Below are 9966 nucleotides of genomic sequence, written 5' to 3' on the forward strand. Positions count from 1 at the left end.
TCTCTTCCTTCAGACTGGAAAGGAGGCTTGGGGAAATGGGAAGGGGAGGGTAAGGAGGGGGCCAGGCCAGAGCACAGACATGGCAAATGGCAAATACCATCTAAGCTAGTGGAGCTCTTTGCCACCTGGTGCTGTCGAAGGAAACTTTCACTCAACATCTCTCAAGAAGAAAAGAGGATGGATCTACAGTATATCATAGAGAATAACATGATACTTGCCTTGCCCAAAACACCTCTCCCCCCGGGACACACAAAACGATACCATATAGTAAGAAAGCTCTGGGTCACAGACATAGTTTTCCAAGATCACAGTTAAGAAAACACAGTAGAGGTAAAATAAAATAAAATGTAAATAGCAGTAATTACCTTGAGTATATATGAAAGCTTTCTGTGAAGGGATTCGAGAACTATATATACATATGTGTGTGTGTGTGTGTGTGTGTGTGTGTATAAAAGTTTTGCCTTTACTTTCACAACATCCCTGCAGAAGCAGAAAAGGGAAACATAATCAATCGACTACACAGTTTATGCCCATAAGTTTCCTTCTGGTTCTAAAACCCTAACTTGGATTTACAAATCGGTGGCAGAACTTGGTGGAGGCTGACCTGGGAGTACCCGTCAGTTTCTTTTGCCCTGCATGGTGCTTTAAAATAAGTTGAGTTGAATCTAAACTCTAGGAATTTTCACATAAAAATCCGGATTCACAGCCTCATTTGAAAAACAAAACAAAACAATAAAATCAGAAGACCTGGCAATTGTCACAGGACCTGCAGGCCTTAAGTGAGGCACAAGCTTTATCATCTGGCCCTATGCTCATTTCAGTTACCTACCGGCCTTCTAAGGCATTAACTTTGTGATTCCTTATGTCTCTAAGATTTATCAATGTGAATTATGCCTTCAAAGTCAGTGCAACTTAAGACAATAAGAGCCTAGCACTGCCTAGTATAGTGATTACAGTTATATCAGCACAGGGTTTTGGAAAGAACCAGTTGTGACTCACTCATTAGTGTCCTGGTTCTCAACACTGGCTCTTTAGGGAGGATTACCTGGAAAATATTTTTAAGTCATTCTCTCCTTATTTCAAATCGCATAAATCAGGATCTCTGAAGGCGCTATCCTGGCATCTGTATTGTTATTGTTGCTTAACAAACATATTTAATAAAGCTTAAGGATGCACATGATAAAGTAACAAATCACAAAAGTAAACACACCTGGGTTATAACCAGCATCCAGACCAAGAAACACGATATTATCAGCACCCCTGATACTCCATTTGTGTCTCTGCCCAGTTACTACCCCATTTTCTCCAACTATCCTAGCCTAACCTCGAACACCACAGATTAATGTTGCCTCTCCTTGAGCTTCATATGAACGGGATCACACTGACTACATTCTTTTGTATCTAGATTCTTTCTCTCAACATTCATGACTGAGACACATCTAGGTTGATGTGTGTACAGCAGCTGACTTATTTTCACTGGTGTTTAGTATTCCACGGTATGACTTTACCACAATCTATTTTTTCATTTTCCTGTTGGGGGAAATTTGAGGTTTTTTTTTTTTTTTTAATTGACAGCTATAACAAATAAGGCTCCTCTCTGTGAATATTCTCGAGCATGTCTTTGGTAAACATATGTATTTATTTCTGTAGGACAGTGGAAATAGTAGACCACAGGTATACATATGCTCTCATTTAATAGATCTGTTGACCAGTTTTCTAGGGCTGTTGTGCCAATATATACTCCCACATCTGTGTATGAGAGTTCCAGCTGAACATGCTCATCGACAAATCTGCTGTCGATCTTTTAAATTTTAGCCTCTTTGCTGGATGTGTAGCAGTACTTTACTGTAGTTTTAACATGCATTCCCAATAAGGCCAATAAGGTTGAGCACATTTCATGTTTCTTGGCCATTTGAATATGCTCTTTTGTGAAGTACCTGTTCAGATTTTTGCCCAGTTTTCTATTGTGTTGGTCTATCTTTTCTAATGGACTTCTTTTCTTTATTCTGGATATGACTCCTTGTTGTTTATATGCATGGGAATATCTTTTGCAGTTTGTCTTTTACTCTTTTAATGGTAAACTTTGATGAAAGGAAGTTATTAGTTTTAATATGGTCCAATTTATAGATCTTTTCCATTATATTAGTACTCTCTATATCTTCTTTAAAAAAATCACTGCCAAAAAAAATCACTGCCTACCCCAAAGTTATTAATATATCCTATTTTGTTATCTAGAATAGTCTTGTCCAATAGAAAAACAGTGAGAGCCAAATATGTAACTTAAAGTTTTCTTGTAGTTGCATTTTAAACAGTAAAAAAAGTGAAATTAATTTTAATAATGTATTTTATTTGACCCAACATATATAACTAAAATATTATCATTTCAACATATAATCAACATAAAAATTATTAATGAGACATTTTTATTTTTCTCTATAGTAAGGTTTTGAAATCTGTTGTGCATTTTGCACTTAGAACCTATCTCTATTGGATCAGCCACATTTCAAGGACTCAGTAGCAACAAGAAGCTAGCAGGTGCCATAGTGAACAATGCAGATCTAGAAATTATCATTTTATCTGCCAGTTTTGTCTACCACACTTACTTTAACATTCAGATGTGTATAAATTTTTTAAAGACTTTATTTATTTATTTTATATATATAGAGAGTACCTGCACATGAGCAGGGAGAGGGGCGGAGGGGGGGGGGAGGGAAAGGTAGAAAATCTCAAGCAGACTCCCCGCTGAGCACTGAGCCTCACCATTCCAACATCATGACCTGAGTCAAAGCCATGAGTCAGATACTTAACCAACTGAGTCACCCAGGCACCCCAAGGTGTATAAATTTTGAGGTTAGAATCAAGATTCAGCTTATTTTCCCATCTGTATATTCAAAGGACCTTCCCTTATATAGAGTATCAGTGTTATCACAAATCAAAGGTCCAGATATGTAGAGGCTCATTTCTAGAATCTCCAGTCCATTTCATTGGTCAACTATGAGTTTGGCTTTAGCATTTTTTTTAAATGCTAGTTGATTCTTATATTCAGTCAGTATTGAGAACCACAACCAGGAGGTCACAAAATTTATTAGTAGCTATGACCAGAAACTTTTGAGTGAAGTGGAATGGAATAGAAAACATTGCTATGTACCAAGGATTGTTTTATGAAATGTTTATTTCAGTTACTCTGTGAGTGTGTTTCTAAGTTGAGGTCTAAAAAAGTATTTCTTACCATCAGTGATGGTCCAAAAAAAAAAAAGTTTGAAATCCACTATAATAGTGGATAGTAGTGTTTCATCTGTGAAACAATTACTTGGGAAAATCCAGCTCATATATTATTTTATAATCATCATCTAAAATTGCTCTGAAGTTTTACTCTTACACATTTGGTGATAGACCTCCACACAAAGCAGATCTCCATTTATAACAAGTTAGGGAAAGCCAGTCATGGCTAGTGGAACAGGAGGAGCTCAAGATAAAACCCTGTAACTCTGACCCAAAGTGGAATATGATAATGTGTCCGTGACACGAACATTGCAAAAGAAAATTGCTAATCTGCACAATTTGAGATTTGTTCAGCATCAGCAGATTTTATGTTTTTCAAGTTTTAATTGGATGTCAAACAAGAAAACAAAATTTAAGGGGAAGAAATTGAAACCAATTTAGTTATTAAGTGATGTTAAGTGACCTTTGTTATTGAAAAAATGCTCTCAATATTTGCTTGTATCTCACAATGATTGTTTTATTGTTCAATCTGTGTCAAGATCAATCTAATCAACAACTATTTCTTGACTATCCACTAAAATATGTCTGGCAAAGGAATCAAATTTTTTTTAAAAATGGACTTTGTTCTTTCATATAAGAACTCCATGGAGAAAAAATGGATTGTGGCATATGATTTTCCCTCATTGAGTACTTTTTTTTAGAACACAGATATAATAAATAAAAATGATTTCAAGTCCCTACATGTAATATTTTCTCTTCAAAGAACCTAAGTACGTGCCTTGGCTGTAATTTTTACAGTTTTCCCATTAAGAGAGGAAGGAGAGATATATTTGATGGTCATTTAACAATATATACAAGTGTTGAATTATTATGTTGTACACCTGAAACTCATATCATGTTCTACATCAGTTATACCTCAATTAAAAAAAATAGCTGGAGATCTGTTTTCGTTTCTCCCTTCTCCAGTCCTCACGACCACATGTCACATGTTTCAGGAGGCACAGCTATGAGATGGAAGAAGATAGAGCCATCTATTACAGGAGAAGAAAAAAATATTGGTTGCACACCCACACAGTATACGTGTCTTTTGGTTTTGTTTTTATACTGTGCACCTGCACATGGAAGTGTGTGTGTGTGGTGGGGGGGTGTATCAATCCTAAACAGATTTGGAAATGTTGATTAGATATCTCCATTTCTTGCTTTCCAGAAGATAAAATTCAGAGATCAATAAAGAGGAAACTTCCCACTGAATTGAAATCTGCATATACCAAACATCAACTATGCATTAGGCCTCTGGTCTGTTCGACTTACTCATGAGCCCTCTCCATAGACTCTCTAGTGGCCAGGTGGGAAACAAACAAGGAGAAGGAGAAGGGGAATGAGAAAGGGAAGGAGAAGGGGAAGGGGAAGAGGAAAGGGGAAGGGGAAGAGGAAAGGGGAAGGGGAAAGGGGAAAGGGGAAGAAGAAGAAGGAGAAGAAGAAGTGGTTACTAAAACGAATCAAACCCCTTTAACTTTACATTTTTTACATTTGAGGGGAATGTAGACACTTGCAACTCACCAAGTTTTAAATTCTCATACTTAGGAAAGGTGAAATTTGTTTCAAGGTCACCCAAGCCAAAAGTCTGAGCTTTCTCAGACTTTAAGTTATGATAATAATGAAATTTGGGAATAACTGATTCAAAAACACAATGATTGGGAATCCCTGGGCGGCTCAGCGGTTAAGCGCCTGCCTTCGACACAGGGAGTGATCCTGAAGACCAGGGATCAAGTCCCACATCAGGCTCCCTGCATGGAGCCTGCTTCTGCCTCTCTCTCTCTCTCTCTCTCTCTCTTTCTCTCTCTCTCTGTCTCTCATGAATAAATAAATAAAATCTTTAAAACAAAACAAAAAACACAGTGATTGCTGAAGTCCATTTACAATCAAACATCTGTCTACCAATAACAGAAAGCCCTATGGAGAATTTTGGCTGTTAAAGTGTTGTACAAGGTCAAAGATTCTTGATACCCCCATTCACTTGCCATTTGAAGGTTTTATATCTAAGCCTTATTTTATTTTAATTAGGTTTTTTAGCTTGGTTCATAATTTTAAAAAATCTGCTGCAAGATGCAATCTTAAGGCAATATATATAGTATGACCCACAAAATGATGAGATTGACTGTTGCATAGAGCTTAGGAAAATAAGCCTTGCTACTTTAGACAGGCTTCTTTCATAATGCCAATAGTCTGGTCTAGTCTAGGGCTGCCTCAAAGATATCTTCAATCATTCTAAGTCCTCCAAGTAAATAAAACAACAAACTTGGCCCATGTAGGACCAAAAAGTTGGCGTACTGGCTGTGCAGGTGTTTCTTTCTTTCTTTTTAAGATGTCATTTATTTATTCATGAAAGACACACAGAGAGAGGCAGAGACATAGGCAGAGGGAGAAGCAGGCTCCCTTCCCTGTAGGCAGCCTGATGCGGGACTCAATCCCAGGATCCTGGGATCCTGACCTGAACCAAAGGCAGACGCTCAACCACTGAGCCACCCAGGCAGTTATTTCTAAGAGAAGGGAGACCTGCGTTTGATTCCAAAGGGAGCTTTCCTATATTCCTCTATCTGTCTGCTATAATCTACAATTCATCAGGATCTAACATTAGGGACAGATTACCAAAACACCATTCTTGATGCCAACTAGCCCGTCTTGTGCACTTGACTATAGGCTTTTAGGCAGTAAGTAAGTTAATCGCTTTTGTCCAAATCCACCTTTATAAAGGTATATTATCTCCAGTCCAGCCTTTGGACTACATCCCTAAATTCACATTGGGGAGGCCTTGGAAAGCCCAGGGCTGTTGTACAGATGGCCTGGAGCCCAAAGTAAATGAATGGCTGCCATACTACACTCTATTTTATGCGACCTTGGAGCCAGACCCTCCTCCCATGGACAGCCTGTCAGTGATGCCTTGGGGGCCTAAGAGAACTCAAATGAACTGTGTGTGTGTGTGTGTGTGTGTGTGTGTGTGTGTGAAGGCATGAATAGAAACATATCTTTCCTATAACTCTGCAATGATTAGCACAATAAACTGATCCTTGCAAAAGAGGTATCTGATGTTCTTGCTTTTTGCCTGATTTCACTATGCTTTGGGGGACTCCTAACCTAGGATGTTAACTGCTCTGTTTCAGAGGCTGTGTCAAGGCCAGATCAGCTCCACTATGGAAGATCTCAATAATCTTAACCTGATTTTCTTTTTTTTTTTAATTTCAGGGTTTTTTAATTTAAATTCAATTTGCCAACATATAGTGTAACACCCAGAGCTCATCCCATCAAGTGTCCTCCTCAGTGCCCGTCATCCAGTTAGTTACCCCATCCCCCAACCCACCTCCCCTTTTGCAACCCTTTGTTTGTTTCCCAGAGTTAGGAGTCTCTCATGGTTTGTCTCCCTCTCTAATTTTTCCCACTCAGTTCCCCTCCTTTCCCTTATAATCCCTTTTACTATTTCTTATATTCCACATATGAGTAAAACCATATGATGATTGTCTTTTTTCTGATTGACTTATTTCACTCGCATAATACCCTCCAGTTTCTGATTTTCAAAGAAAGTCAGTGACAGCTATGATAGAATAAACAAATTTGCCCATGTGGGCAGTCTTGTCTCCCTCCTTCACTGATGTTACCCCTGAACCCAGAACAGGATCTAGCACACCAAAAGCATCAGTAAATAATTGGAGGTTTATCTGGAATTATTGGAATACTATTTATCCAAAGCCTACCATTTATCAGTCATGCAGAAGGCATTTTGCATACCCTGTCTTTCTATTCCTTCTAACAAATAACCCTGTGTGGTGGACATTATATTAGCTTATAAATAAAGAAACTGAGGTTTGAAAAATTTCACTGACCTACTGAATAACACAAATAGTAGGCAGAAAGCAGGAATTCAAATTTAGATCTGTCTGCCTTTCTAGCCAATATTCTGTCCACACACCATGTTTTCACCCCAAAAGAAACAAATTATAGACTGACTTTTGGTCTTTTGCTATAAGATACCAAGTTAGCATATTTACATATTATCATGGGTTTAGAAACCACTCCATGTGACAAGGACTCTGAAGAGCTGATGGGATGGGATGGGAATATAGAAGGCTCCAATCACATATTTCTTTGTGCAGAAAGGCAACAGAGTTTGGACCTTGTCACTTCCCTGCCATGCCACTATACCTTTCACTAAAATGAAATGTTCTCATCTGAAAACTGCATAACATAATTCTATCTCACTGAATTAAATGGGCAATGCATTTATGCAGAGCAAGGACTCAATAAATGTAGATTATTACTAACCTAGAATTATGTAGATTATTACCAACCCAGAATTATCTTCAAACTTATGTGAACCAACTCAATTGTTTTTAGAAAAGGCAGAAATACTTTTAAAGAGAAGACTATGCACATATTACCTATTTTCCCCATAAAGAATTTGCCCCTTTATCCAGCAAATTCACTGATAAAATTTTAAGTGGAAACCCCCTTTTTTAAAAAGAAAGGGTAGGGGAAGAGGCATGAAAAGTTGCTGTTTAAAAAAAAAGTTGCTGTTTAGTCAGAACCGTCACTCATGGTATAAAAGGCACTTGAATAATAGGGATTTATGAATAAATTAATATGCACCATCTGGTGAGTCCCAAAAGTTTCCTTCTCTTGTCCTGTGTAAGGCTTTTCAGGAAATAAAATTGCTTAAGAGAACATCCTTGCTGAACACGTACACAACTAGTGTTGTGTTCTTTTCTAACTAAGAAAAGAAAGGTTTTATTACATTTCTCTACCTAAGGCTGGTAGTTGTAGAGCTAATCAGCTAATGTCTTCTGGATACAGTGTGGAGACTCTCTTGCTCAAAATAGAGCTACCATAGAAAAGTTTGCCGCTCTGTGAGGCAAGCAAGTCTTGCCTTGTTCCAAATTTAAGACATTCTGACATGGTCTGAAATGGCCTTAGCCATGCTACCCTGGAAATTTGTGGTCACCCTTTCCATTTTTCTTTCCTCATAAATCGGGCTGTGCTGACTGAGTGCTCAGCATCAGATTCTGCAGGCTGAACAATCCTTCCTATCCCTACAATGAATCCACGTAAATTTGCCAAATAGCAAGTGCTATAGGTCAGAGGAGTTCGACCTCAGCATTGGCTCTCCACGACTGAATACTTCTGAGGTAAAACTCATCAAGCAATGGGCTTCAAATCTCTCTTTTCTGAGTCTCTTTCTGAACAGCAGGCCAAAAATGAGCATTCTGAACGTCTCTCTCTCTCTGTCTCTGTCTCTGTTTCTGTCTCTCTCTCTCTCTCTCTCACACACACACACACACACAGAGAGAGAGAGAGAGAGAGAGAGAGAGAGAGAGAGAGAGAGCCAGGGCCGACATGGTTTGAGAGTTCTCAAATGGCAACATCAGTGAAATCGTGCTTACCTTCCAGAAACTTCAGTCCACAATAGATGCCCCTTGCCTGTGAAGAGCAGTCAGAGCCAGATTTCCAGCGTTCCAGTCAGCCTTGTTCTTGTCAGAGAGCAGCACATCTCATCTCTGCATAAGCTCTCAAATTCTTTCAGCGACCCACCCTCTAAAGTTGCAGGTCTAGATTTCTGACTGAGGGCGATCAGTGACGTGAGGCAAAGCTACTGGATGGCACTTTCTGGTTCTTCCTGATGGGATGTGGCTTCCTGTTTCACCACTTGGGAGAGGAGAAAACTGGAATTCAGTCAGACCCAGGATTACAAAGGCATTAGTTGCCTCATCCCTGTTGGTTCTGGTGCACACGGTCATTAGTCAACAACTGAACAAGATGGTCTTACTGTTTGTACTGAAAGGAAGGGGTTTATGCTGTGGAGAGAAACCTGAAACACTGTTGACAAGCCCACACTATTGCCCAAGGCGAGCGGTCTGACAGCTATGGCATGTTCTAGAAGCCTGTGAGTGTTGGTGGGGATTTGTGCTAACTGAATCACCACCAGCAGCACCAGCACCACCAGCACCATCAATACGCCCCAAAACACATCCACTAGGGAGCACCAGTCCACAGAAAGGTGACTTCTCTGTTTCCTGGCACCTGAGGTGGGGGTGACTCACTTTTTGGGGAACCATATAATGCCTCCCCAATAAAAATCTGGCCACCTTTTTCTTTTAGAAGAGTCAGAGGTAATTTTCTTTGTTTTTATTTATGTCAACCTCAAAGAACAGTCCTTACAGACAATGGAAGACAAACCTGTTAGTAGCAGGATACTAACAGTCATTCGTCTGTCTGCTTGAGGCACTTCCAACTTCAAAGGCAAGTTTCCCTACATTTACAGTGTTTATTTGAGACGGGAGACCTTTGGGGGCCGTTTTCACTTTCTCTTGCCTGCAGATGAAACAACTCCGGGTGTGGACTCTTTAAAGGTGCCCTGACGAGCAAGGAAGCTTCAGCAAGTTGGTTCTTGTACCCCTCGGAGCCAAAGCTCACCTCCCAGGCGGTTTGGGCAGCGCCGCCCACTCTGAGGGCCTGATTCGAGGCCCTTCCCATCTGTTGACTTCAGCTGCTGAGAGGTATCTTTCTTCTCCTGTCAGCTAATCGATGACAGCAAATTAAAAATTGACCAGAGGCAGAGAAGGGGAAAGGCCAGTCTCAGACTCCAAGGCTTCTCGGGTTTCACTAACTGAATTCAGTTCAAAGAAGGATTGGTAAAGGCCCATTCACCAGACACTCGTTCAACTTTCTTCTTGGCCTGTTTTTTTCTTCCCAGAC

General features: G+C 39.6%; 1 protein-coding gene across 3 annotated transcripts in view; it reads right to left on the reverse strand.

Annotated features, from left to right (window-relative positions):
- CERS3 (ceramide synthase 3) overlaps positions 1 to 9000 on the reverse strand; it is a 109660-nt gene extending 100660 nt beyond the window's left edge. The window contains exon 1 of one of the 3 annotated variants that reach the window (XM_055326100.1): positions 8655 to 8987. The gene's annotated coding sequence lies outside the window, so the exon portion shown is untranslated. Of the gene's footprint in view, positions 1 to 8654 lie in introns of all 3 variants that reach the window. The other 2 variants (XM_055326102.1, XM_055326101.1) reach the window with 2 other exon arrangements.
- Between the last annotated feature and the right edge of the window lie 966 nt (positions 9001 to 9966).

Source organism: Nyctereutes procyonoides, unplaced genomic scaffold (assembly GCF_905146905.1).
Source record: "Nyctereutes procyonoides isolate TBG_1078 unplaced genomic scaffold, NYPRO_anot_genome, whole genome shotgun sequence".
NCBI classification, from domain to species: Eukaryota; Metazoa; Chordata; class Mammalia; order Carnivora; family Canidae; genus Nyctereutes; species Nyctereutes procyonoides.